General features: G+C 45.5%; 1 pseudogene; it reads left to right on the top strand.

The window, feature by feature from the left end:
- Positions 1–22,500, top strand: part of LOC121562559 — a 246,114-nt pseudogene that overhangs the window by 61,502 nt on the left and 162,112 nt on the right.

The following is a 22,500-nucleotide window of genomic DNA, read 5'->3' as shown; positions in this document are numbered from 1 at the left end:
GTCATGCTTATTGGGTTTAATAGGTTAATTTAGTAGGCACGCCTCGTAATATGAAGTAAAACGTTCAGGTTTCAAACAATATAGTATGTTTTCAAAAGGCATACTGCCTCCAGCTCACATTGCAGAGTGATGGGCGATGCGCTGATAGCCTAGGCAAAATACGACCCCTAGATACGTGGGGGGCAATTATTTTAAAGACTTCCTCATATGCCTTTGAAACCAGCATCTCTCTCTCTCTCTTGTTCTATTGGTTTTCATATCAACTTTTCTTTCGTTATCCAGAAGCTAAAGGAACAATCCTAGTCATATTAGCAACCCATCCTAGTTGTTGCATCTTTAGATCTCCCCTCTTTCTACGTTTCTAACTGAGATTTTCATCTATGTCACAATATGGAACGGCTCGCATCAGGTGCGCTATGTAGAGTAGTGTTTTCCCGCGAATTACAAACATTTTTTGAAAATTACGTTTTATTGGCTGCTTCATTACAGAAGTTGCATGTTCTGTTAAGATGAATTCCCATAATCTAAATGTGATTTCTGTCATTCTGAGCACTGTGGGTGGACGCCCTAATTTGTTACGTAAAATCTTCCCAGTCACGTTGTCCTGGAAACTCTGGTGTGTGTGTGTGAGAGGAGAAGAATGGAGGAGAGGAGAAGAATGGAGGAGAGGGGAAGAATGGAGGAGAGGGGAGAGGAGAGGAATGCTTGTGTGTGAAGCAGAAGGTTAACAAGCTCACATGTCTGTGTCTTTCTCTGTCTCTTTCTCTGTCTCTCTCTTTCTCTGTCTGCTCTCTCTTTCTCTGTCTCTTTCTCTGTATCTCTTTCTCTGTCTCTTTCTCTGTATCTCTTTCTCTGTCTCTCTCTCTCTCTCGCTCTCTCTGTCTCTCTCTCTCTCTCTGTCTCTCTGTCCTCTCTCTCTCTGGCTCTCTCTGTCTCTCTCTCTCTGGTTCTCTGTCCTCCTCTCTGGCTCTCTGTCCTCCTCTCTGGCTCTCTGTCCTCCTCTCTGGCTCTCTGTCCTCCTCTCTGTCCTCCTCTCTGGCTCTCTGTCCTCCTCTCTGGCTCTCTGTCCTCCTCTCTCTGGCTCTCTGTCCTCCTCTCTGTCCTCCTCTCTGGCTCTCTGTCCTCCTCTCTGGCTCTCTGTCCTATTACAGCAGGAACACCATCAAGGAAAAACCTAAGCAAAGGGCCCTTCTTTAAATAGACCCCACTTAGACCCCACTTCTCACTTCTCAAAATAAGGGAACCAGGTGTGTGTGTTGATGATTTCATTTCCTCCCAGCATCTGTCAGTTGTTTCTCCGTCTCAGCGTGTGTTCCCGCTCAAGTGAGCCTGTGATACTCAGTCAGGTTTCATGATTCGATTAAAACACTCATTTCACCTGCTTAGAGCTGCAATCAGGACCACAGAGGAACTAGGAGAGGAGAAAAACTAGACTAGGAGAGGAGAGAGGAGGAGGAGGAGAGAAACTAGACTAGAGAGGAGAGAGTAAAAGGAGGAGGAGGAGAAACTAGACTAGGAGAGGAGAGAGGAGGAGGAGGAGAAACTAGACTAGGAGAGGAGAGAGGAGGAGGAGGAGAGAAACTAGACTAGGAGAGGAGAGAGGAGGAGGAGGAGAAACTAGACTAGGAGAGGAGAGAGGAGGAGGAGGAGAGAAACTAGACTAGGAGAGGAGAGAGGAGGAGGAGGAGAAACTAGACTAGGAGAGAGAGAGGAGGAGGAGGAGAGAAACTAGACTAGGAGAGGAGAGAGGAGGAGAGGAACTAGACTAGGAGAGGAGAGAGAGGAGGAGAGAAACTAGACTAGAGAGGAGAGAGGAGGAGGAGAAACTAGACTAGAGAGAGAGAGGAGGAGGAGAGAAACTAGACTAGGAGAGGAGAGAGGAGAGAGGAACTAGACTAGGAGAGGAGAGAGGAGGAGGAGGAAACTAGACTAGGAGAGAGAGAGGAGGAGAGGAACTAGACTAGGAGAGGAGAGAGGAGGAGGAGAGAAACTAGACTAGGAGAGGAGAGAGGAGGAGGAGAGAAACTAGACTAGGAGAGGAGAGAGGAGGAGGAGAGAAACTAGACTAGGAGAGGAGAGAGGAGGAGAGAAACTAGACTAGGAGGAGGAAGGGAGGAGGAGGAGATATACTAGACTAGGAGAGGAGAGAGGAGGAGGAGGAGAAACTAGACTAGGAGAGGAGAGAGGAGAGGAGTAGAGAAACTAGACTAGGAGAGGAGAGAGGAGGAGGAGGAGAGGAACTAGACTAGGAGAGGAGAGAGGAGGAGGAGAGCTAGACTAGGAGAGGAGAGAGGAGGAGGAGAGTAGACTAGGAGAGGAGAGAGGAGGGAGGAGGAGAACTAGACTAGGAAGGAGAGAGGAGGAGGAGGAGAGAAACTAGACTAGGAGAGGAGAGAGGGGAGAGGAACTAGACTAGGAGAGGAGAGAGGAGGAGAGAGAAACTAGACTAGGGAGAGGAGAGAGGAGGAGAGGTAATGAGACTAGGAGAGGAGAGAGGAGAGGAGAGAAATGACTAGAGAGGAGAGAGAGGAGGAGAGAAAGCTAGACTAGGAGAGGAGAGAGGAGGAGGAGAGAAATGAGAGTAGGAGAGGAGAGAGGAGGAGGAGAGAAACTAGATAGGAGTAGGAGAGAGGAGGAGAGAGAAATAGACTAGGAGAGGAGAGAGGAGGAGAGAAACTAGACTAGGAGAGGAGGAGGAGGAGAGGTATCAGACTAGGAGAGGAGAGAGGAGAGGAGGAGAAATAGATAGGAGAGGAGAGGGAGAGGAGGAGAGATGATAGGAGAGGAGAGAGGAGGAGGAGGAGAGGAACTAGACTAGGAGAGGAGAGAGGAGGAGGAGAGAAACTAGGACTAGGAGAGGAGGAGATAAACTAGGACTAGGAGAGGAGAGATGAGGAGGAGGAGAGAAACTGGAGTAGGAGAGGAGAGAGGAGGAGGAGAGAAACTAGACTAGGAGAGGAGAGAGGAGGAGAGAAACTAGACTAGGAGAGGAGAGAGGAGGAGGAGAAAGCATATGACAAGGAAAGAAAAAGAGATGTGAGACGATGGAGGAAGGGAGGAGAAGAAAGCAGAGGATAGAATGACAAGAGAGGAGTGGAGAGGGAGAGGAGAGGGGAGAGGTAATGGGAGGGGAGAGGTAATGGGAGTAGGAGAGGAGAGGGGAGAGGTAATGGGAGTAGGAGAGGGGAGGGGAGAGGTAATGGGAGTAGGAAGAGAGGACATTAGAAAATACAGTGGCTCTTGACTCTCGCTTGTTGGCTGTGTGTGTGTGTGTGTGTGTGTGTTTGGCTCCTCAGGCTGGTCTGAGCCAACGATAAGTCAATCTGAGAGCACCACCTATTAAGTAGCAGCGTTTACCCAGCCAGTCAAGAGGGAGGGAGAGGGAGCATAGCCCTGCCAGAGATAGAGAGAGAGGGGGATAAGATAGAATAAAAAAATAAATTAGATGGAGAGATAGAGAGAGGGGATAAAGAGAAGGGGGATGGAGAGATAGAGGGAGGAACAGAGTGAGAGAGGAGAGGCTGCCCTCAAATATGATTTTATTTAGGGCCAATGGTGATTTTTGGGGGTCAAGAGGCCGATGGCCGATATTCAATATTATTCAATGTCCCAGAAAGCCATGTATTTTTAAATCAAACAATAAATGTGCATTTTGTTTTTACCAATCTGACTACATAACAACATAATGGTAACCGTGTTATTTTAATGGTAAATCCCTTCATAAACTGGGTAAATTAAGATGGCATAGGCCTACTCACACAATTCAGGCGAATGCGTATTCAATAGGAGTGTGGCATGCATTGAGTTATTTAGCTATTTTTTTTTTTTTTGTCAGATCAGTGGTGCTACGGATGACAACAGTCTGTTTGACTTCCATTTGGGACTGATACTAGTCTACTGATCAACAACGTTTTGCGTAGAAGCATTTCTCCAGCCTGTATGGAAGGACATCATACAGGCACTGCTGTTAGTTGGAGAAAATAAAACAACATCTATTCAGTGCAGATTTTTTTTAAGCTGTCAGGGCACATCTCTAAACTAATATTTGCAACAGGAGTTTGATTTTGGTCACTGTGTCAATTCATCCATTTCTTAATACTGCACCTTACTGTTGGAGAATGAGCTGCTGGTCTTCCCAGATAGACATTCCTCAGCGTTGTGCAGTGCTCATGACTCAGGCAGTGAGGGGACGGCTGGCATAGCAGCAGTTTTGCTATGTAGATGGACTATTGGCAAAGCCCATAGAGAAGGGCTGATGGACTAGAAAAGGCCAACATCGGCCCGATACATGGGCTCGTTCTGTAGCCCACACACCTGCTCTCGTATACACACACACACACACACACACACACACACACACACACACACACACACAACAGACAAACACACAGATACAGACACACACACACACACACACACACAAACACACACAGATACAGACAAACACACACACACACACACACGATGATAACATTCACAAAGACAGAGACAGCTACACACTTTGCCAGCACATATACCCTTGCATAAACAGTCACACACACACACACACACACACACACACACGCTGATATTCGTCAGATCTGATTGGCTTTGTTGTAGATGAGAGTTTAAGGCCTGCCCTCATTAAAGGGATTAGTGATTAAGTCAACATCAAAGCTACTGGATATGAGCAACAATATTCCCAAGGACAAATATTACAACAATCTTAGTGAACTAGGACTGTGACCTTCTAGCTAGGATTAGGGTAGATCATATTTTCTTACTTCAGTGAGTTAGTTTGTTGATGTATGTTCACGAGTGAGTTTGTGGGTTCACCCATGTATGTTCATGAGCGTCTCAGTAATCAGAACTATGGAAAACACCCGCTTCAAAGAGCTTAAATATTTTTATAAATAATTTATCTTGTAAAAAAAAAATATATAAATAATCGTGTTATACTAAACCCATTTCACCAACATAAAACATGTGACTTCTTTTTGCCAAACGTGTACGATCACAACTGTGTGTTACTGCTCTCCGGAGTGCAATGTTTTCAACTGTGTTACTATGGCGCTATACTCCAGAGTACAATGTTTTCAACTTATAGCTCTCATATGCAAAACAGTGTTTGTCAGTGAGGATATTCGTTTGTTATTGTAGAATAGGGTTGGAGAAGGAGTGGGAGTTTCTGAGTGGGGATTATGTAGAGTAGAGAGAGGGGTGGGTGGGGGGGGGGCAATTTCTTTGTAAAATGACTGGGCTTTCTGCCATTTTTTCATACAATTTTTTTTGCGGGGTTGGGGACCCCCTAAAGCTACAGCCCCCCTTCATAAACCATGTTGAAATGTTTAAAATTACAGTACATTTGATTTTAAAAACTGCAGTAATTTCGCTCTGCCTCGTAGCAAAATGTGTCGAATAGAATGAAAGTAGCTGTTTTCCTAAATATATATGGCTGCCACAGTGGCACAGAGAGCTAAATGAATATATAGTGCATTCGGAAAGTATTCAGACCCCTTGACTTTTTCCACATTTTGTTACGTTACAGCCTTATTCTAAAATGGATTAAATAAATAAAGAAATCCCAGCAATCTACACACAATACCCCATAATGACGAAGCGAAAATAGGTTTTTATAACATTTTAGCAAATGTATTAATAATAAATAACAGAAATTACCTTATTTACTAAAGTATTCAGACGCTTTGCTATGAGACTCGAAATTGAGCTCAGGTGCATCCTGTTTCCATTGCTCACCCTTGATGTTTCTACAACTTGATTGGAGTCCACCTGTGGTTAATCAATTTATTGGACATGATTTGGAAATGCACACACCTGTCTATATAAGGTCCCACAGTTGACAGTGCATGTCAGAGCAAAAAACAAGCTATTAGGTTGAAGGAATTGTCCGTAGAGCTCCGAGATAGGATTGTGTTGAGGCACAGATCTGGGGAAGGGTACCAAAACAAAATCTGCAGCACTGAAGGTCCCCAAGAACACAGTGGCCTCCATCATTCTTAAATGGAAGTAGTTTGGAACCACCAAGACTCTTCCTAGAGCTGGCCGCCTGGCCAAACTGAGCAATCGGGGGAGAAGGGCCTTGGTCAGCGAGGTGACCAAGAACCCCGATGGTCACTCTGACAGAGCTCCAGAGTTCCTCTGTGGAGATGGGAGAACCTTCCAGAAGGACAACCATCTCTGCAGCACTCCACCAATCAGGCCTTAATGGTAGAGTGGCCAGATGGAAGCCACTCCTCAGTAAAAGGCAGATGACAGCCCGCTTGGAGTTTGCCAAAAGGCACCTAAAGACTCTCAGACCATGAGAAACAAGATTCTCTGGTCTGATGAAACCAAGACTTAACTCTTTGGCCTGAATGCGAAGCGTCACGTCTGTAGGAAACCTGGCACCATACCTACGGTGAAGCATGGTGGTGGCAGCATCATGCTGTTGGGATGTTTTTCAGCTGCAGGGACTGGGAGACTAGTCAGGATCGAGGGAAAGATGAACGGAGCAAAGTACAGAGAGATCCTTAATGAAAACCTGTTCCAGAGCACTCAGGACTTCATACTGGGGCGAAGGTTCACCTTCCAACAGGACAACAACACTAAGCACACAGCCAAGACAACGCAGGAGTGGCTTCGGGACAAGTCTCTGAATGTCCTTGAGTGGCCCAGCCAGAGCCCGGACTTGAACCCGATCGAGCATCTCCGGAGAGACCTGAAAATAGCTGTGCAGCGATGCTCCCCATCCAATTTGAGAGAGCTTGAGACTATCTGCAGAGAAAAATGTGGGAAACTCCCCAAATACAGGTGTGCCAAGCTTGTAGTGTCATACCCAAGAAGACTTGAGGCTGTAATCGCTGCCAAAGTACTGAGTAAAGGGTCTGAATACTTTTTAATACATTTGCAAAAATTTCTAAAAATCTGTTTTTGCTTTGTCATTATTTGGTATTGTGTGTAGATTGATGAGGGGGAAAAAAACAATTTAATCAATTTTAGAATAAGGCTGTAACGTAACAAAATGTGAAAAAAGTCAAGGGATCTGAATACTTTCCGAATGCACTGTATATATCAGAGGAGGCTGGTGGGAGGCGCTATAGGAGGATGGGCTCATTGTAATGGAATGATATCAAACCTATGTCAACCACATGTTTGGCTCCGTTCCATGAATACCATTCCAGCCATTACAATGAGCCCACCCTCCTATAGCTCCTCCCATCAGCCTATAAATGACCTTTAGAACGGTGTTGTACCTGGACAGATGATCTCTTTACAGAGGAAAATCTCATGCTCATAACCCAACTTTATTCAAAGTATTTCTTGTCGTTGTGTTTGCTAGGTCCATGCTAGGTTGACTCCAGGTGGTTGTGTTTGCTAGGTCCATACTTGGTTGACTCCAGGTGGTTGTGTTTGCTAGGTACATACTTGGTTGACTCCAGGTTGTTGTGTTTGCTAGGTCCATGCTAGGTTGACTCCAGGTTGTTGTGTTTGCTAGGTCCATGCTTGGTTGACTCCAGGTGGTTGTGTTTGCTAGGTCCATACTTGGTTGACTCCAGGTGGTTGTGTTTGCTAGGTCCATGCTTGGTTGACTCCAGGTGGTTGTGTTTGCTAGGTCCATACTTGGTTGACTCCAGGTGGTTGTGTTTGCTAGGTACATACTTGGTTGACTCCAGGTTGTTGTGTTTGCTAGGTCCATGCTAGGTTGACTCCAGGTTGTTGTGTTTGCTAGGTCCATGCTAGGTTGACTCCAGGTTGTTGTGTTTGCTAGGTCCATGCTTGGTTGACTCCAGGTGGTTGTGTTTCAACCCTGACCCCTCCAACTGCTCTCCTCACATGTTCATCCTTACTGTACCTTCAACCCTGACCCCTCCAACTGCTCTCCTCACATGTTCATCCTTACTGTATCTTCAACCCTGACCCCTCCAACTGCTCTCCTCACATGTTCATCCTTACTGTACCTTCAACCCTGACCCCTCCAACTGATCTCCTCACATGTTCATCCTTACTGTATCTTCAACCCTGACCCCTCCAACTGCTCTCCTCACATGTTCATCCTTACTGTACCTTCAACCCTGACCCCTCCAACTGCTCTCCTCACATGTTCATCCTTACTGTACCTTCAACCCTGACCCCTCCAACTGATCTCCTCACATGTTCATCCTTACTGTATCTTCAACCCTGACCCCTCCAACTGATCTCCTCACATGTTCATCCTTACTGTATCTTCAACCCTGACCCCTCCAACTGCTCTCCTCACATGTTCATCCTTACTGTATCTTCAACCCTGACCCCTCCAACTGATCTCCTCACATGTTCAACCTTACTGTACCTTCAACCCTGACCCCTCCAACTGATCTCCTCACATGTTCATCCTTACTGTATCTTCAACCCTGACCCCTCCAACTGATCTCCTCACATGTTCATCCTTACTGTATCTTCAACCCTGACCCCTCCAACTGATCTCCTCACATGTTCATCCTTACTGTACCTTCAACCCTGACCCCTCCAACTGATCTCCTCACATGTTCATCCTTACTGTATCTTCAACCCTGACCCCTCCAACTGCTCTCCTCACATGTTCATCCTTACTGTACCTTCAACCCTGACCCCTCCAACTGCTCTCCTCACATGTTCATCCTTACTGTACCTTCAACCCTGACCCCTCCAACTGCTCTCCTCACATGTTCATCCTTACTGTATCTTCAACCCTGACCCCTCCAACTGATCTCCTCACATGTTCAACCTTACTGTACCTTCAACCCTGACCCCTCCAACTGATCTCCTCACATGTTCATCCTTACTGTACCTTCAACCCTGACCCCTCCAACTGCTCTCCTCACATGTTCATCCTTACTGTACCTTCAACCCTGACCCCTCCAACTGATCTCCTCACATGTTCATCCTTACTGTATCTTCAACCCTGACCCCTCCAACTGCTCTCCTCACATGTTCATCCTTACTGTACCTTCAACCCTGACCCCTCCAACTGCTCTCCTCACATGTTCATCCTTACTGTACCTTCAACCCTGACCCCTCCAACTGATCTCCTCACATGTTCATCCTTACTGTACCTTCAACCCTGACCCCTCCAACTGCTCTCCTCACATGTTCATCCTTACTGTACCTTCAACCCTGACCCCTCCAACTGCTCTCCTCACATGTTCATCCTTACTGTATCTTCAACCCTGACCCCTCCAACTGCTCTCCTCACATGTTCATCCTTACTGTATCTTCAACCCTGACCCCTCCAACTGCTCTTCTCACATGTTCATCCTTACTGTACCTTCAACCCTGACCCCTCCAACTGCTCTCCTCACATGTTCATCCTTACTGTATCTTCAACCCTGACCCCTCCAACTGATCTCCTCACATGTTCATCCTTACTGTACCTTCAACCCTGACCCCTCCAACTGCTCTCCTCACATGTTCAACCTTACTGTACCTTCAACCCTGACCCCTCCAACTGATCTCCTCACATGTTCATCCTTACTGTATCTTCAACCCTGACCCCTCCAACTGCTCTCCTCACATGTTCATCCTTACTGTACCTTCAACCCTGACCCCTCCAACTGCTCTCCTCACATGTTCAACCTTACTGTACCTTCAACCCTGACCCCTCCAACTGATCTCCTCACATGTTCATCCTTACTGTATCTTCAACCCTGACCCCTCCAACTGCTCTCCTCACATGTTCATCCTTACTGTACCTTCAACCCTGACCCCTCCAACTGCTCTCCTCACATGTTCATCCTTACTGTACCTTCAACCCTGACCCCTCCAACTGCTCTCCTCACATGTTCATCCTTACTGTATCTTCAACCCTGACCCCTCCAACTGCTCTCCTCACATGTTCATCCTTACTGTACCTTCAACCCTGACCCCTCCAACTGCTCTCCTCACATGTTCATCCTTACTGTACCTTCAACCCTGACCCCTCCAACTGCTCTCCTCACATGTTCATCCTTACTGTACCTTCAACCCTGACCCCTCCAACTGATCTCCTCACATGTTCATCCTTACTGTATCTTCAACCCTGACCCCTCCAACTGATCTCCTCACATGTTCATCCTTACTGTATCTTCAACCCTGACCCCTCCAACTGCTCTCCTCACATGTTCATCCTTACTGTACCTTCAACCCTGACCCCTCCAACTGCTCTCCTCACATGTTCATCCTTACTGTACCTTCAACCCTGACCCCTCCAACTGCTCTCCTCACATGTTCATCCTTACTGTACCTTCAACCCTGACCCCTCCAACTGATCTCCTCACATGTTCATCCTTACTGTACCTTCAACCCTGACCCCTCCAACTGATCTCCTCACATGTTCATCCTTACTGTACCTTCAACCCTGACCCCTCCAACTGATCTCCTCACATGTTCATCCTTACTGTACCTTCAACCCTGACCCCTCCAACTGATCTCCTCACATGTTCAAGGTTAACCTCCTATTGATTCTCTCCTCTCCTCCTGTATGTACCAGTCCACCACCTATTTACTCTTGTGTTGAGTCCACTTTCATCTGCTACAAAGGCTCTCCCACCTCCCACCTTTGTCCCTGTGTGGCTGGTCTCCACGCTGCACATGCTCCTGTGTGGCTGGTCTCCACGCTGCACATGCTCCTGTGTGGCTGGTCACCACGCTGCACATGCTCCTGTGTGGCTGGTCTCCACGCTGCACATGCTCCTGTGTGGCTGGTCTCCACGCTGCACATGCTCCTGTGTGGCTGGTCTCCACGCTGCACATGCTCCTGTGTGGCTGGTCACCACGCTGCACATGCTCCTGTGTGGCTGGTCTCCACGCTGCACATGCTCCTGTGTGGCTGGTCTCCACGCTGCACATGCTCCTGTGTGGCTGGTCTCCACGCTGCACATGCTCCTGTGTGTGTGAATATATGTGTGTATCCGTGTGTGTGTGTGTGTGAGTGTAAATACCTGTGTATCCGTGTGTGTGTGTGTGTGTGTGTGTGTGTGTGTGTGTGCAGCTGCAGTGGAGAACAGTGATGACATTAGTATTAATATCACCAACACACTGCGCCAGACTAACAGACCCTTAATTACCTTCACCACTGACAAGACAATGGGCTGAATGTGAAGACACTGTTTCAGAAGGTACATTACCATTTATAAACACTACAGTGTCCTTAAACAAACTCTAGGCTGCATCCCAAATGCTACCCTATTGCCTTAATAGTACACTACAAAGGGAATAATGTGCCATTTGGGATACACATATGCAAACTCTGCTCTCCAGTCCCCTCATCCTTTCTAATGGCTGCACATCCTCCTCAGAGTACACACTAAAACACACTCCTCTTCCTCCTCAGAGTACACACTAGAACACACTCCTCCTCCTCTTCCTCCTCAGAGTACACACTAGAACACACTCCTCCTCCTCTTCCTCCTCAGAGTACACACTAGAACACACTCCTCTTCCTCCTCAGAGTACACACTAAAACACACTCCTCTTCCTCCTCAGAGTACACACTAGAACACACTCCTCCTCCTCTTCCTCCCCAGAGAGAGGTATGACATTTGAAATGTCTTTATTCTTTTGGAACTTCTGAGTGTAATGTTTACTGTTAATATTTATTGTTTATTTCACATTTGTCTACTATCTACTTCACTTGCTTTGGCAATGTTAACATACGTTTCCCATGCCAATAAAGCCCTTACATTGAAATTGAAAGAGAGAGAGAGAGAGAGAGAGAGAGAGAGAGAGAGAGAGAGAGACAGAGACAGAGACAGAGAGAGAGACAGAGAGGTTTGTATTGAACTTGTACTTTACCTCTTCTCTAGTAGTTCACCCTCTAAAGTCGTTCAGCCTGTCTCTAGAACTGAATACAAACTGTCCTGCCCTTGAAAAGGGACTTAATCTTGCATATGCTGTACATAAACAAGTACTTTCCATTCATAACACACAAGATCAAATAATATTCACAGAGTACAGAGATGCAGACCAACAGTATGCAGTCAACAACAGCAGGACTGTGGGTTGAAACCCGGTCAATGAAAAATAGTTGTTCACTCACAAACTAGATAGACTCCAATATCTTCACTTTGCTATTTTAAATAAAGTCTCCATGTATTCCTGTTCTCCATTTAGTCCTGTGTGTTTGTCATCACTTTTACCACACACACACACACTCTCTCTCTCTCTCTCTCTCTCTCTCTCTCTCTCTCTCTCTCTCTCTCTCTCTCTCTCTCTCTCTCTCTCTCTCTCTCTCTCTCTCTGTCTCTCTCTGTCTCTCTCTCTCTCTCTCGCTCCCTGTCTCTCTCTCTCTCTCTCGCTCCCTGTCTCTGTCTCTCTTTTTCTGTGTCTCTCTCTATCTCTCTCTCTCTATCTGTCTCTATCTATCTGTCTCTTTCTCGCTCTCTGTTCCTAGGCTCCAGTCCTGTGACTATTCTGTGGCATTCTTCTATATTACTGAAATGGAATTGTAAAATACAGTAACCACTCTCTCCAGTCCTGTTTCAGCCTTAACTCTTGGCCCTCACAGCTTTGCCCTGTCAGCCAGAGAGCAGTACCAGAAGCTGAAGATCATGCATGGCAACATGGGGACCCTCTATCAGAACATGGTGGACTACTTTGCCATTGACTCCAAGAAGACCTCCGTAGAGGAATTGTTCACTGACCTCAGCAACTTCAGAACCATGTTCCTGGTGAGTGGGGATAATACTGTCTGTCTGTGTGTCTTTATCTAAACTATATTATTCTCTGCATATCCATATCTATCTCTACTAACTGTAATCTATCTCCCTCAGTCTCCATATCTATCTCTACTAACTGTAATCTATCTCCCCAGTCTCCATATCTATCTCTGCTAACTGTAATCTATCTCCCTCAGTCTCCATATCTATCTCTACTAACTGTAATCTATCTCCCCAGTCTCCATATCTATCTCTACTAACTGTAATCTATCTCCCTCAGTCTCCATATCTATCTCTGCTAACTGTAATCTATCTCCCTCAGTCTCCATATCTATCTCTACTAACTGTAATCTATCTCTACTAACTGTAATCTATCTCCCCAGTCTCCATATCTATCTCTGCTAACTGTAATCTATCTCCCTCAGTCTCCATATCTATCTCTGCTAACTGTAATCTATCTCCCTCAGTCTCCATATCTATCTCTACTAACTGTAATCTATCTCCCCCAGTCTCCATATCTATCTCTACTAACTGTAATCTATCTCCCTCAGTCTCCATATCTATCTCTGCTAACTGTAATCTATCTCCCTCAGTCTCCATATCTATCTCTGCTAACTGTAATCTATCTCCCCAGTCTCCATATCTATCTCTGCTAACTGTAATCTATCTCCCTCAGTCTCCATATCTATCTCTACTAACTGTAATCTATCTCCCCCAGTCTCCATATCTATCTCTACTAACTGTAATCTATCTCCCCCAGTCTCCATATCTATCTCTACTAACTGTAATCTATCTCCCCCAGTCTCCATATCTATCTCTACTAACTGTAATCTATCTCCCTCAGTCTCCATATCTATATCTACTAACTGTAATCTATCTCCCTCAGTCTCCATATCTATCTCTGCTAACTGTAATCTATCTCCCCCAGTCTCCATATCTATCTCTGCTAACTGTAATCTATCTCTATGGGGTCAAGGTGCATGTAGTGTCTCTCTCTCTCTCTCTCTCTCTCTCTCTCTCTCTCTCTCTCTCTCTCTCTCTCTCTCTCTCTCTCTCTCTCTCTCTCTCTCTATCTCTCTCGCTCTGTCTCTCTCTCTCTCTCTCTCTCTCTCTCTCGCTCTCTCTCTCTCTCTCGCTCTGTGTCTCTGTCTCTCTCTCTCTCTCTCTCTCTCTCTCTCTCTCTCTCTCTCTCTCTCTCTCTCTCTCTCATGAAACAACATTTGAAATGCCAAGTTATTTTCTACTGGACTGCTACGATGATGAGACGAATCTCATTGCTTTTATTATTTTTAATGATTTCATGATCGAAATGTTGAAATTTGGGGAATTAGGCTGCGTAGGACTCTAAATATTACGGGAGTAAATATTCTCTACTCCCGTGGCGCCGCCCACCTGCGACCACGCTCCTCTCGCTTCTCAATCCCATGAGCCTTCTGTGCTCTTCTGCGGTCGCTTTCTACTGTCAAGCTTCTTTCCTTGGGGGAGCCATTTTGTTACATTGGCCATTTTTGCTTCATGTATGCTGAAGACAAGATAGAGGTGTCTCTCACCTTTGCTTGTTTTTACAGTGCTTTTTATTAATTTCTAGTTAAAAACACTGATGTTTCAATTCAACTGGGCTTCATTTAGCCTGCCTTCCACTTCGACTCACATTGGTGACCACATGTCTCCCATTCAACTCCTTGACTCAAGACGTGAACACCTGAGGCGTTGTATTTGCTTTGCTTCAGCAATAGGTATAGCCCTGATGTACAGACGTAGTAATCAATGTTCCTCTGAGATTCATGACAACTCTTCCACTACAGAAGCCGTGATCATTTAGCTGCTTTGAGCGTCTGTCAACAACTATAAGATGGACAGAAAAGCAATGAGGAACTGTTATGTTTGATAGACCTTGGAAATGACCAGTGAATTGAGCTGCAAAGTGCTAACATCCATCAACGTCCCTGTGAGATTCACAACGGTTATTACTGTCAACAAGAAGTGGGAGAAAAACACCTCATGATGTAGCCAGTCCATGTTCACAGTGATGGAAAAACACCTCATGATGTAGCCAGTCCACGTTCACAGTGGGAGAAAAACACCTCATGATGTAGCCAGTCCACGTTCACAGTGATGGAAAAACACCTCATGATGTAGCCAGTCCACGTTCACAGTGGGAGAAAAACACCTCATGATGTATCCAGTCCACGTTCACAGTGGGAGAAAAACACCTCATGATGTAGCCAGTCCACGTTCACAGTGGGAGAAAAACACCTCATGATGTAGCCAGTCCACGTTCACAGTTATAGAAAAACACCTCATGATGTAGCCAGTCTACGTTCACAGTGGGAGAAAAACACCTCATGATGTAGCCAGTCCACGTTCACAGTGGGAGAAAAACACCTCATGATGTAGCCAGTCCACGTTCACAGTGGGAGAAAAACACCTCATGATGTAGCCAGTCCACGTTCACAGTGATAGAAAAACACCTCATGATGTAGCCAGTCCACGTTCACAGTGGGAGAAAAACACCTCATGATGTAGCCAGTCCACGTTCACAGTAATAGAAAAACACCTCATGATGTAGCCAGTCCACGTTCACAGTGGGAGAAAAACACCTCATGATGTAGCCAGTCCACGTTCACAGTGATAGAAAAACACCTCATGATGTAGCCAGTCCACGTTCACAGTGGGAGAAAAACACCTCATGATGTAGCCAGTCCACGTTCACAGTGATAGAAAAACACCTCATGATGTAGCCAGTCCACGTTCACAGTGATAGAAAAACACCTCATGATGTAGCCAGTCCACGTTCACAGTGGGAGAAAAACACCTCATGATGTAGCCAGTCCACGTTCACAGTGATGGAAAAACACCTCATGATGTAGCCAGTCCACGTTCACAGTGGGAGAAAAACACCTCATGATGTATCCAGTCCACGTTCACAGTGGGAGAAAAACACCTCATGATGTAGCCAGTCCACGTTCACAGTGGGAGAAAAACACCTCATGATGTAGCCAGTCCACGTTCACAGTTATAGAAAAACACCTCATGATGTAGCCAGTCTACGTTCACAGTGGGAGAAAAACACCTCATGATGTAGCCAGTCCACGTTCACAGTGGGAGAAAAACACCTCATGATGTAGCCAGTCCACGTTCACAGTGGGAGAAAAACACCTCATGATGTAGCCAGTCCACGTTCACAGTGATAGAAAAACACCTCATGATGTAGCCAGTCCACGTTCACAGTGGGAGAAAAACACCTCATGATGTAGCCAGTCCACGTTCACAGTGATAGAAAAACACCTCATGATGTAGCCAGTCCACGTTCACATTGGGAGAAAAACACCTCATGATGTAGCCAGTCCACGTTCACAGTAATAGAAAAACACCTCATGATGTAGCCAGTCCACGTTCACAGTGGGAGAAAAACACCTCATGATGTAGCCAGTCCACGTTCACAGTGATAGAAAAACACCTCATGATGTAGCCAGTCCACGTTCACAGTGGGAGAAAAACACCTCATGATGTAGCCAGTCCACGTTCACAGTGATGGAAAAACACCTCATGATGTAGCCAGTCCACGTTCACAGTGGGAGAAAAACACCTCATGATGTATCCAGTCCACGTTCACAGTGGGAGAAAAACACCTCATGATGTAGCCAGTCCACGTTCACAGTGGGAGAAAAACACCTCATGATGTAGCCAGTCCACGTTCACAGTTATAGAAAAACACCTCATGATGTAGCCAGTCTACGTTCACAGTGGGAGAAAAACACCTCATGATGTAGCCAGTCCACGTTCACAGTGGGAGAAAAACACCTCATGATGTAGCCAGTCCACGTTCACAGTGGGAGAAAAACACCTCATGATGTAGCCAGTCCACGTTCACAGTGATAGAAAAACACCTCATGATGTAGCCAGTCCACGTTCACAGTGGGAGAAAAACACCTCATGATGTAGCCAGTCCACGTTCACAGTGATAGAAAAACACCTCATGATGTAGCCAGTCCACGTTCACATTGGGAGAAAAACACCTCATGATGTAGCCAGTCCACGTTCACAGTAATAGAAAAACACCTCATGATGTAGCCAGTCCACGTTCACAGTGGGAGAAAAACACCTCATGATGTAGCCAGTCCACGTTCACAGTGATAGAAAAACACCTCATGATGTAGCCAGTCCACGTTCACAGTGGGAGAAAAACACCTCATGATGTAGCCAGTCCACGTTCACAGTGATAGAAAAACACCTCATGATGTAGCCAGTCCACGTTCACAGTGATATAAAAACACCTCATGATGTAGCCAGTCCACGTTCACAGTGATAGAAAAACACCTCATGATGTAGCCAGTCCACGTTCACAGTGGGAGAAAAAGACAACTGCTGGAAATGGAAATGTCAACATGTCCTCATTCACAAACAGTGGGCGGTCTGTTATATCACACACACACACACACACACACACACACACACACACACACACACACCCTGTTGATAAGACAGACTGAAGAGTCTGAATAAGGCCATCTTTCTGTCAGTCAGTCTGGTCAGTCTATAGACGGGGTGTCCCAAATGGTACCCTATTCCCTATGAAGTGTACTACTATTGACCTGGGCCACTCTTCCCCCCCATCTTGCTAATGCTCAAACACTGTTCTCATCTTCTGTGTCTATCTCCCTCCCCTCTGTTCCCTGAGAGAGGTCAATGTTTCTACCTGCTCTCTCTCTCTCTGAGTGACATTGACGTGCAGCAGCAGAACAGACAGTCTGGGAGGGGAATGGGTTTTTACCACAGCTGATTTACTTCCCAGAAGTACCTCCCACCCTCTCTCTCCCTCCGTCGCCACTCCTCCACCCTCACTCCCTCTCTCCCTAAGAGAGAGAGAGAGAGACTGAGGGAGAGGTAGGGAGAATGGGAGGAGAGGAATAGAGCGAAAGAGAGAGATGGATAAGAGAGAGATGGATGAGTGTATGTGAACGTCCTACTTCACCTTGCCCCGGCCTCTACAATTAGACAGCCAGGGCTCCGGAAATAGAGAGATGGGAGGCAGATGAAGGTAGCAGGCTCTCTCCTCTTATCCTTCCCTTACCCCAGAGCTCAATCTCTGAATACTCATTACCTGCTAGCCATCAGGATGGTCCGAGTGCAGGACGACGTTATAAGGACATACCTAGACCAAGGCTGGGGACTACAGGTTAGACCCTACAGCCCAAGGCTGGGGACTACAGGTTAGACCCTACAGCCCAAGGCTGGGGACTACAGGTTAGACCCTATATCCCAAGGCTGGGGACTACAGGTTAGACCCTGATCTGTGTCTGCTGCTCTCTGCCCTTGGAGCTGGATGGGGGTTCTTTAGCACAGTAGGGGAACGACAGGATACAATTTATATGACTCTATGATTCTATTCCAGTCAGACTAACTAGACCAAACAGGACAGGATAGAATGGAGATGATTCTATGATTCTATTCCAGTCAGACTAACTAGACCAAACAGGACAGGATAGAATGGAGATGATTCTATGATTCTATTCCAGTCAGACTAACTAGACCAAACAGGACAGGATAGAATGGAGATGATTCTATGATTCTATTCCAGTCAGACTAACTAGACCAAACAGGACAGGATAGAATGGAGATGATTCTATGATTCTATTCCAGTCAGACTAACTAGACCAAACAGGACAGGATAGAATGGAGATGATTCTATGATTCTATTCCAGTCAGACTAACTAGACCAAACAGGACAGGATAGAATGGAGATGATTCTATGATTCTATTCCAGTCAGACTAACTAGACCAAACAGGACAGGATAGAATAGAGATGATTCTATGATTCTATTCCAGTCAGACTAACTAGACCAAACAGGACAGGATAGAATGGAGATGATTCTATGATTCTATTCCAGTCAGACTAACTAGACCAAACAGGACAGGATAGAATGGAGATGATTCTATGATTCTATTCCAGTCAGACTAACTAGACCAAACAGGACAGGATAGAATGGAGATGATTCTATGATTCTATTCCAGTCAGACTAACTAGACCAAACAGGACAGGATAGAATGGAGATGATTCTATGATTCTATTCCAGTCAGACTAACTAGACCAAACAGGACAGGATAGAATGGAGATGATTCTATGATTCTATTCCAGTCAGACTAACTAGACCAAACAGGACAGGATAGAATGGAGATGATTCTATGATTCTATTCCAGTCAGACTAACTAGACCAAACAGGACAGGATAGAATGGAGATGATTCTATGATTCTATTCCAGTCAGACTAACTAGACCAAACAGGACAGGATAGAATGGAGATGATTCTATGATTCTATTCCAGTCAGACTAACTAGACCAAACAGGACAGGATAGAATGGAGATGATTCTATGATTCTATTCCAGTCAGACTAACTAGACCAAACAGGACAGGATAGAATGGAGATGATTCTATGATTCTATTCCAGTCAGACTAACTAGACCAAACAGGACAGGATAGAATGGAGATGATTCTATGATTCTATTCCAGTCAGACTAACTAGACCAAACAGGACAGGATAGAATGGAGATGATTCTATGATTCTATTCCAGTCAGACTAACTAGACCAAACAGGACAGGATAGAATGGAGATGATTCTATGATTCTATTCCAGTCAGACTAACTAGACCAAACAGGACAGGATAGAATGGAGATGATTCTATGATTCTATTCCAGTCAGACTAACTAGACCAAACAGGAAAGGATAGAATGGAGATGATTCTATGATTCTATTCCAGTCAGACTAACTAGACCAAACAGGACAGGATAGAATGGAGATGATTCTATGATTATATTCCAGTCAGACTAACTAGACCAAACAGGACAGGATAGAATGGAGATGATTCTATGATTCTATTCCAGTCAGACTAACTAGACCAAACAGGACAGGATAGAATGGAGATGATTCTATGATTCTATTCCAGTCAGACTAACTAGACCAAACAGGACAGGATAGAATGGAGATGATTCTATGATTCTATTCCAGTCAGACTAACTAGACCAAACAGGACAGGATAGAATGGAGATGATTCTATGATTCTATTCCAGTCAGACTAACTAGACCAAACAGGACAGGATAGAATGGAGATGATTCTATGATTCTATTCCAGTCAGACTAACTAGACCAAACAGGACAGGATAGAATGGAGATGATTCTATGATTCTATTCCAGTCAGACTAACTAGACCAAACAGGACAGGATAGAATGGAGATGATTCTATGATTCTATTCCAGTCAGACTAACTAGACCAAACAGGACAGGATAGAATGGAGATGATTCTATGATTCTATTCCAATCAGACTAACTAGACCAAACAGGACAGGATAGAATGGAGATGATTCTATGATTCTATTCCAGTCAGACTAACTAGACCAAACAGGACAGGATAGAATGGAGATGATTCTATGATTCTATTCCAGTCAGACTAACTAGACCAAACAGGACAGGATAGAATGGAGATGATTCTATGATTCTATTCCAGTCAGACTAACTAGACCAAACAGGACAGGATAGAATGGAGATGATTCTATGATTCTATTCCAGTCAGACTAACTAGACCAAACAGGACAGGATAGAATGGAGATGATTCTATGATTCTATTCCAGTCAGACTAACTAGACCAAACAGGACAGGATAGAATGGAGATGATTCTATGATTCTATTCCAGTCAGACTAACTAGACCAAACAGGACAGGATAGAATGGAGATGATTCTATGATTCTATTCCAGTCAGACTAACTAGACCAAACAGGACAGGATAGAATGGAGATGATTCTATGATTCTATTCCAGTCAGACTAACTAGACCAAACAGGACAGGATAGAATGGAGATGATTCTATGATTCTATTCCAGTCAGACTAACTAGACCAAACAGGAAAGGACCGTTGTACTAAACGGAGTAGTGTAGATGTGTGAAGTGGACAAACTGTTTCAGACAACGTTTTTTTTTTTTCTTCCATGAAGCCAGAGTCAGTGGATTGAAACCCACTCTGTAAATGAAACATGACTGTTGGGAGTGTCCATGGAGCTCTGGTCTAAAGGAGTGCACTATGTGGTGGATAGTTAGAGATCTATGGACGTGGTATGGACGTGGTAATGTTGGGAGTGTCCATGGAGCTCTGGTCTAAAGGAGTGCACTATGTAGTGGATAGTTAGAGATCTATGGACGTGGTATGGACGTGGTAATGTTGGGAGTGTCCATGGAGCTCTGGTCTAAAGGAGTGCACTATGTAGTGGATAGTTAGAGATCTATGGACGTGGTATGGACGTGGTAATGTTGGGAGTGTCCATGGAGCTCTGGTCTAAAGGAGTGCACTATGTAGTGGATAGTTAGAGATCTATGGACGTGGTAATGTTGGGAGTGTCCATGGAGCTCTGGTCTAAAGGAGTGCACTATGTAGTGGATAGTTAGAGATCTATGGACGTGCTAATGTTGTGTCTTCACTCTTCTCCTAAGCTGCTCTCTCACTGAGAGGAAATGTGTCATTCCCACTGGTTAGATATTAAGATGTAACTCGACACTGCTGGACTGTTCCTGTTCTATCCTGTTTGATTCATTATAGGCTTCCTGGGAAGAGAGCGGTTAGAGAGAGATTGACCTGAGATATTTAATTCTTCTTCCCTTTGTTGCTGGGAAACCTTTGGTGTGTGGGTGTGTGTGTGTGTTCCTTTGTTTGCCTTGCTGGGCCAGGAAAAGTTCAAGCCACCCAATCTAATAAAGGGGTGAGGATATTGAAGACTTGGTCCTCACTGCTGAATGGAAACACTGACTTGGTCTTCACTGCTGAATGGAAACACTGACTTGGTCCTCACTGCTGAATGGAAACACTGACTTGGTCCTCACCGCTGAATGGAAACACTGACTTGGTCCTCACTGCTGAATGGAAACACTGACTTGGTCCTCACCGCTGAATGGAAACACTGACTTGGTCCTCACCGCTGAATGGAAACACTGACTTGGTCCTCACTGCTGAATGGAAACACTGACTTGGTCCTCACTGCTGAATGGAAACACTGACTTGGTCCTCACTGCTGAATGGAAACACTGACTTGGTCCTCACTGCTGAATGGAAACACTGACTTGGTCCTCACTGCTGAATGGAAACACTGACTTGGTCCTCACTGCTGAATGGAAACACTGACTTGGTCTTCACTGCTGAATGGAAACACTGACTTGGTCTTCACTGCTGAATGGAAACACTGACTTGGTCCTCACTGCTGAATGGAAACACTGACTTGGTCCTCACTGCTGAATGGAAACACTGACTTGGTCCTCACTGCTGAATGGAAACACTGACTTGGTCCTCACTGCTGAATGGAAACACTGACTTGGTCCTCACCGCTGAATGGAAACACTGACTTGGTCCTCACTGCTGAATGGAAACACTGACTTGGTCCTCACTGCTGAATGGAAACACTGACTTGGTCCTCACTGCTGAATGGAAACACTGACTTGGTCCTCACTGCTGAATGGAAACACTGACTTGGTCCTCACCGCTGAATGGAAACACTGACTTTGTCCTCACTGCTGAATGGAAACACTGACTTGGTCCTCACTGCTGAATGGAAACACTGACTTGGTCCTCACTGCTGAATGGAAACACTGACTTGGTCCTCACTGCTGAATGGAAACACTGACTTGGTCCTCACTGCTGAATGGAAACACTGACTTGGTCTTCACTGCTGAATGGAAACACTGACTTGGTCCTCACTGCTGAATGGAAACACTGACTTGGTCCTCACTGCTGAATGGAAACACTGACTTGGTCCTCACTGCTGAATGGAAACACTGACTTGGTCCTCACTGCTGAATGGAAACACTGACTTGGTCCTCACTGCTGAATGGAAA

Source organism: Coregonus clupeaformis, chromosome 18 (genome assembly GCF_020615455.1).
Source record: "Coregonus clupeaformis isolate EN_2021a chromosome 18, ASM2061545v1, whole genome shotgun sequence".
Lineage (NCBI taxonomy): Eukaryota > Metazoa > Chordata > Actinopteri > Salmoniformes > Salmonidae > Coregonus > Coregonus clupeaformis.
This window is presented reverse-complemented; position numbering and strand designations above follow the sequence as displayed.